A 7091-nucleotide genomic window follows, 5' to 3' on the forward strand; every position below is an offset into this window, starting at 1 on the left:
TCCCGGTTTTGTTCGTTTTGGCTCAAATCTTGCGCATTTCGCCCTCAATTGCTCCCGAATCATTCCTACAAGTAAAAACACTTCAAATTAATATAAATTATAACATTTAACATCCTAAATTCACGAAACAAAAGTCAAATATAAGGCGATATACATAGAAATATATATACTTTAAGCTAAACATCAACCATTCTCCCAGCCCAACTTACAACCTGCGCAAGCTCGTTGTTACAAAACCTTGGAATGTAATTTGGTCAGATTGTAGCTGTGTTTTCCAGTAGTTCATTGACGAGTTTCCCAAAGGACACATATGAGGATCCACCTTCCATAATGCTGGCCCTGCTCTTCTCTTTCATCTCTTTTGCCTTGTCTCTCACTTGCGTGTTAATTTCCCATCAATTCCCTTATCGCTTTTTCTATGATTTGTGCAGTTATGGGCGGATCATCTTTACTCCTCCGCTCACAGTAATCCAAAGTAATCTCCACTGCAGTTCCTATTTCTTTCACTAACTGAAACGCATTTACCTGTTGTTCTGAGTGCAATGGCCATGTTGCTATAGGCACCCCACACCATATGCTTTCCAGTATAGAATTCCAGCCGCAGTGTGACACGAATCCCCCGATTGCTTCGTGGGACAACACTTTGAATTGTGGAACCCACCCCACCACTTTCCCTTTCTTCACTGTCCGCTCTAGAAATCCTTTCGGCAAGATTTCAAAATAATTCGTGTAGTCTCCGGGGAATTGGGCGTTTTTATCATTGCTGCTTTCTTCTGGGGGCTGACGTAAAGACCACAAGAACCGCGCGACAACCGTACGTTGTGTTCTAGAGCTAAAGCTATCTCTTTCACTTGCTTCACTGGTAAGCTTCCCTGGCTTCCAAAGCAAATCAGTACCACCGATTCCGGTGGCTGCTGATCCAGCCATTTTATTATTTCTGTCTCCTCTGACTCTAGCCGGGACGACTTTGACTGGTTCATAATGGGACCCACTGAATAGATGGAGGGTAGTAGTGGGATCTGTCCAGATCTTGATATGTTGTTCTTACAAGCATCCAAGGCGTGGGTTTCTAATTCAGTGTAAGTGTTGATGATAATGCCTTTGGCTTTTCTGTATCCACGAGCGAACTCAAGGAATCCGCTTACAAGCCACGTGTCACTGTCTACTAGAACCATTGGTAATACGCTGGGAGGAACAGGGTAGGCATAACTAGGAAATGACAACCAACTGTTGGCGTTCTTGAACTGAGAAACATCCGTATTTCACTCATCGTCAAGAATCTGGAAATGAAGCATCAATCCAAGGAAAGCAGCTGGCGAAGTGAAAAACACATAGCCCGGTATCCCAAACTCCTCAGCGACATCCATCAATGGGTGAGCGCATAACATGTGAACAACAAAACCCGCAACCTTAAGGCCAGCTCTGCGTTGACTTATCAAGAAGTCCCTGATTTGAGATTCCTGGCTTTGTACTAATCTGTAGAAGAAGTGTACTCGGGTTTTGGAGGGGTTGGATCGGCAGCTGGTAAGTGGAAGAACCGAAGCCGATCAGAAGCATATGAAGCAGCTACAGAGTCAACGAAAGGGCCACTGACTGCGTCAATGTAATTGGTGTTGGAAAAAATTGGATGATCACGGAGAATAAAAGGTTTAGCTTGAGGCGTGTCAAAGACACTATCCTTAAGGATATTTTATCCACACCGTGATAAATAATATTAGGTGTATTCTCAGGATTCAACAAGCTCTTCTAGCATAACTAGGTGCAGAAACAACAAAGTTTTACGAGAAGAAAACCCAACACAAAAAAAAAGGGAAGAAATTTTTTTTAGCGTTTTTCACTCTACTACATGAACACAAGTTGATAGGTTTATATATAAACCAAAGACATAAATCTGAACGTTGAGAATCATTAAGAATTCAATGCCATGAATTCAATAAGAAAACTGATGCCTGAGAATTTGAAAACGTAAGGCAAGAGTTAATGCCATGAATTCAATAAGAAAACTGATGCCTAAGAATTTGAAAACGTGTGAATGGGCAAAGAATTAAAGAAATTAAGATACTGTTATAATTACTCTTTTCAAAAGTTGAAGAAAATTACTATCACACTTAATATTAGCAAACGGACAAACCTTTTGGTCAATTTCAAGATTACAAAAAATGTAACTGATTTCAATACCCATTCAATGTTCATAAGCATTGAGATATTAAAATATTAAAATATTAAAATATTAAAATATTTCATTCTTTTGAGATATTAAAAATATTATTTTTTTAACAATCCCCCACGTAGCTCAAAAGGATATCATAATGAAATAAAAAAAATTGGGTTTTCACAAATGAGCATAACGCGTCGCATCTGGTGTCTCTTGGACTATGAACCAGACCTAGATAAAATAAGATTAACTTACAGAACAATTGGTGAAGTTCAAAAATTCTATGAACCAAGAATTCTTTTGCAAGTTTAGTGTCTTATCTATCACATTATACCCCCACACACTTTGTTGTTTATCGCGATTTTGCGCTAATAGGCCATGCGTGTGCCTGGTTTTCATAAGTGCTCTAGAAATTTTTTGCCATAAATTTCATAGGAGCGGCCCCACTCCACACTTAAATAGGTCAATTCATCAAGTGTATTCTGCAGCGCAATACACCACCTAAAATTAGGCTATGGATTAGATTAAGAGTTTAATAACTCAATCTCTCATTCCTTGCAGTCTTGCACTATATATACACACACCATAGGAAAGGATATAACTTAATAGTGCACATTTGATCAAATAATGACTTGTTATTACCCATATGAACCTACTTCATGGGATCTCCAATCACATAGGTTGGGTTACCATCATAGTTGATATAACTCAAATTGGCAAAAGCCTCATTCCCCTCGATGTTTCAGATATTAATTTTCTTCCCAAAGGTTTAGTCAGAAGATCGGCCAAATTCACTTCTGACTTCACATAATCTATGGAAATAATTTTATCTCTCAGCAGATGCTTTATCACATTATGTCTCAATCGGATATGTCTACTCTTCCCATTAAAGAATTTATTTTTGGCAATGGCTATTGCAGCTTGGCAATCACAATGCATCGACACAGAAGGTGTCGGTTTTATTCCTAGTGGAATACTTGCCAAAAGGTTCTTTAACCACTCGGCCTCATTACCAGCCAATTCCAATGCCACAAACTCAGATTCCATGGTAGATCTAGCTATTATTGTTTGTTTAGCTGATTTCCATGTCACAGCACCCCCACCGAGGGTGAACACATAACCACTAGTGGATTTTGTATCATTTGAATCAGAGATCTAGTTAGCTTCACTGTATCCTTCTAGTACAGTAGAAAATCCACTATATTTAATACCATAGTTTATGGTACCGCTCAAATATTTCATTACCCTTACTAATGCATTCCAATGATCATGACTCGGGTTTTGAGTATATCTACTCAATCTACACACAGCATATGCAATATCAGGTTTAGTAAAATTCATCAAATGCATTAGACTGCCAATAACTTGAGCATATTTATTTTGATCTATAGCATCTCCCTTATTCTTTTTTAATTGACTACTAGCATCATAAGGAGTGCTTACAGGTACCACATCAAAATTATCAAATTTTTTAAGAATTCTTTCAACATAATGTTCTTGAGTCAGCATTAAACTATTGTCATCTCTTATAATTTTCATGCCTAAAATAACACTAGCTTCTCTCATGTCTTTCATCTCAAAATTAGAAGACAAGAAAATTTTGGTTTTATGTACCAAATCAAGGCTAGAACTAAAAATAAGCATGTCCTCCACATAAAGGCAAATAATAACACATGTATCTACACATTTTGTATAAACACATTTATCTACTTCAATTGATGAAACCATCATTAATTAATACTTGATCAAATTTTTCATGTCATTGTTTAGGTGCTTGCTTTAGACCATACAAAGATTTTAGCAATTTACATACTTTGTTTTCTTGGCCAGACACTATACAACCCTCAGGTTGCTCCATATAAATTTCCTCTGCCAAATCACCATTTAAAAATGCAGTTTTAACATCCATTTGGTGAATATAAAATTTATAAATAGAAGCCAAGGCAAGTAAAACACGAATCGAGGAAATTCTAGTTACAGGAGCATAAGTGTCATCAATACTTTGCTTTTGGGTAAAACCTTTTGCAATAAGTCTAGCTTTGTATTTATCAATGGAACCATCCGGATTGAGTTTCTTCTTAAAAATCCATTTACAACCAATGGGTTTAGCTCCCGGAGGTAAATCAACTAAAATTCAAGTTTTATTTTGTAAAATTGAATTTAATTCTACACCAATAGCTTCTTTCCAAAATGAGGCATCAGATGAAGAAATAGCTTCAGAATATGTTAAAGGATCATTATCTACAAGATAAGTATAAAAATCATTACCAAAAGATTTTCTTTCCTTGGTCTTTTGCTTCTTCTTAAATCCTCAGTTTTAAAATCATTTTGAATAATTGGAACATGTGAAATATTATCACTTGGAATAATATGAGCATCACAAATTTTCTCAAATTTTAAAGAAAAAATATTTTCAAAAAATTCAGCATTTTTTGTTTCAACAATAGTATTGTTTTCAAGTACATCACTTTTGACTACTAAAAATCTATATGCTGCACTGCTTTCAGCATACCCAATAAACATACAATCAGATGTTTTAGATCCTATTTTTCTTTTCTTAGGATCGGGTAACATAACTTTAGCAAGGCACCCCCACACTTTCAAATATTTCAAATATTTCAAATTAGGGAATACCCTTTCCACAACTCATAAGGAGTTTTACCCATTTTCTTATAGGGAATTCTATTTTGTAAATGACAAGCAGATAAAATAGCTTCACCCCAAAGATTATCCGGGGCACTAGAACTAAAAAGCATGCTATTCATCATTTCCTTTAAGTCCTATTTTTTCTTTCCGCTACACCATTTGATTGTGGAGAATATGACGGAGTTATCTCGTAAATTATGCCTTCTTTCTCACAATAATTATTCAACAAAATAAATTCACCACCTCTATCGGATCTAACTCTTTTGATTTTCTTATCTAATTGATTTTCTACTTTAGATTTATAAATTAAAAACTTATCAAAAGCTTCATCTTCATTTCTCAACAAATAAACTTTTGTATATCTAGAAAAATCGTCTATAAAAGTCACATAATATTTTTTCCCTCCTCTAGTCATAGTTTGTTTCAAGTCTCCTAAATCAGTATGAATTAAACTTAATAATTCAGATTCTCTAAATACTGAAGCACATGATTTCTTAGTTTGTTTAGCTTCTGCACAAACTTCACACTTATCAATTTTCGAAAAATTAATATTTGAAATAAGACCTTCAGAATGCATTTTCTTAATATAAGATAAACTAACATGTCCTAATCTAGCATGCCATAAATTAAAAGAATCAATCAAGTAAGCAGAAGTGCTAGCATTTTCATTGATAACATTGAGTACAAACAAGCCATGGTTATAATAACCCTTGCCAACAAAATTATTATTCTTGGTCAACACGACCTTATCAGATTCAAAAGAAACCTTCACCCCCACTTTTCCTTATAATCCCACAGAGACCAAATTGGCTCGGATACTAGGAACATGCAACACGTCATTTAATGCCAAAGTTTTGTCAGATGTGAGTTTGAGAAGAACTTTGCCTTTTTCAAGAACTTGAGTAGTTCTTGAGTCACCAAGATATACAACTTCTTCTCCTTCCTCAACTTGGGTGTAAGACACAAAGTCGTTTTTGTTAGCACATATGTGCCTAGTGGCACCAGAATCTAACACTCAATCTTTCACATTGGCCACAAGGTTCACCAGGGAAACAACCACAACAATTATATCATCCACTTTGGCTTCAGTCAAATTTACTTTAGCCTTAGTGGGATTGTCATTCCCAACCTTTTTTCGACATTGAGCAACATAGTGGCCAGATTTGCCACACACAAAGCAGTTGCTTTTTTCCTTGAAGGTTTGATTGTTGGTTTTGGGCTTATAACCATTTCTTTCGTCATACATGTTACTTGATTTTCTCTGACGGTTGTTTTCCTCCACAAGGCTGCTTCTAGTTGCAATTTCTTTTCCTTTGTCAACAACAGCGTGCTTGCGGTTAAAATTATCTCCACCAAAAACCGCAACTTTCAAAACATCGGAAAAAGATTTGGCACATGTTAGCGATGGAACAGCAACAGAAACAGTAGGTGCAGCGGGTGTAGTAGCAACAACAACAACATTAGTAGCGTTATTCTCCATAATAACAACGTGAAAATATCCTTAAGATTGTTGGAAATGATTATGGAGAATAAAAGGTTTAGCTTGAGGCGTGTCAAGGACACTGTCCTTAAGGATATTTCGCCCATACCGTGATACATAATATTAGGCATATCCCCCAGGATTCAACAAGCTCTTCTAGTATAATTAGGAGCAGAAACAACAAAGTTTTACGAGAAGAAAACCCAACACAAAAAAAAAAGATTTTTAGCTTTTTTCACTCTACTACATGAACACAAGTTGATAGGTTTATATATAAACCAAAGATATAAATCTGAAAGTTGAGAATCATTAAGAATTCAATGCCATTAATTCAATAAGAAAACTGATGCCCGAGAATTTGAAAACATAAGGCAAAGAATTAAATGCCATAAATTCAATAAGAAAACTGATGCCTAAGAATTTGAAAACGTATCACTGTGAATGGGCAAAGAATTAAAGAAATTAGGAAATTGTTATAATTACTCTTTTCAAAAGTTGAAGGAAATCACTATCACACTTAATATTAGCAAACGGACAAACCTTTTGGTCAATTTCAAGATTACAAAAAATGTAACTAATTTCAATACCCATTCAATGTTCATAAGCATTGAGATATTAAAATATTAAAATATTCATCCTTTTTGAGATATTAAAAATATTAATTTTTTAACAATCGGGGAGTTTCATAACGAGGAGGGTGATTGAGAGCTGATGGTTTCTGTGGACTAAGAGTTTTGCTAACTCCACCATCTGAGCAACATGGCCCATTGGCGGAGATGGGACCAGAATCACTTCTGCTAATTTCTCCAT

The 7091-nt window shown here is 35.6% G+C and overlaps 1 pseudogene; it reads right to left on the reverse strand.

Annotated features, from left to right (window-relative positions):
• Positions 1-254: 254 nt before the first annotated feature.
• On the reverse strand, positions 255-7091 carry LOC104210370 (anthocyanidin 3-O-glucosyltransferase 2-like; annotated as a pseudogene).

This window comes from Nicotiana sylvestris, chromosome 6, assembly GCF_000393655.2.
Source record: "Nicotiana sylvestris chromosome 6, ASM39365v2, whole genome shotgun sequence".
In the NCBI taxonomy this organism is placed as follows: domain Eukaryota; kingdom Viridiplantae; phylum Streptophyta; class Magnoliopsida; order Solanales; family Solanaceae; genus Nicotiana; species Nicotiana sylvestris.